Genomic DNA, 845 nt, shown 5'->3' on the forward strand with positions numbered 1-845 from the left:
TATGGCCGCTGCAGCAAGTACCCAGCCTTGTTACATGCTCTACCAGTAGAGCTATAGGGCGCCCCAACCCTTCTTTTTCTAACATTGTATCTTGCAAGTCAGCAAAGGTTGCAATACTAAATTGCTGGAAATCCCCTTTAATAGCATAATGTAATCATTAGAAGCAAATAGTGATAATGCCTCCCAAAATTCTCTTTGGTTATTTTAATTGGTTGGGAGGCATTATACTATTGCTTCTAATGGACTCTAGCATTATTGGCTATTAAAGGGGATGTGTTGCCAAGCGAACTTCTTTTTAGTGATTTGCAACCATCTTGCTAGACTTGGATCAAGTAGTTTCATTGTTAGAAAAAAGATTTTCCCCAAGATATAAAGTAAAAATGTATTTAATATAAGAGTTGTGTGCAACCAGCTCTCGTATAGCTCTTACATACTGTTGAATAGATGCATGTCTCCCACGAACTGGGACTTGTGTTTATTGTGCTTCGCGATGCGGCCACTAATGGTTCTTGGTCCTGCTCTTCTTGTACTGTCTGTTCTGACTCTCTCTCTTTTTCTCTCCTTTTTCTCTTTTTTCTCTCTCTCTCTCTCTCTCTCCTCTTCTCTTCTCTTCTCTCTCTTCTCTCTCTCTCTCTCTTGCCCTTAGCTGTACGTGTCCAATAAAGGCAAAAGGCCACAATAGTGCTTAATATTTTACTGTTAGGTTATAATGTATACATATATCGTAATTAGGATAACTCTGCAGGTCAGATTAGTGTGCAATGTCTTTTTATCGCTCCTAGTGTTCTCTAAAAAACTCATTACGGGATGCAGATATGAGCACATAGCCAATTCGAAGGCAATCA

This window comes from Morone saxatilis, unplaced genomic scaffold, assembly GCF_004916995.1.
Source record: "Morone saxatilis isolate NCDOM2014 unplaced genomic scaffold, NCSU_SB_2.0 Contig12, whole genome shotgun sequence".
Classification (NCBI taxonomy): Eukaryota; Metazoa; Chordata; class Actinopteri; family Moronidae; genus Morone; species Morone saxatilis.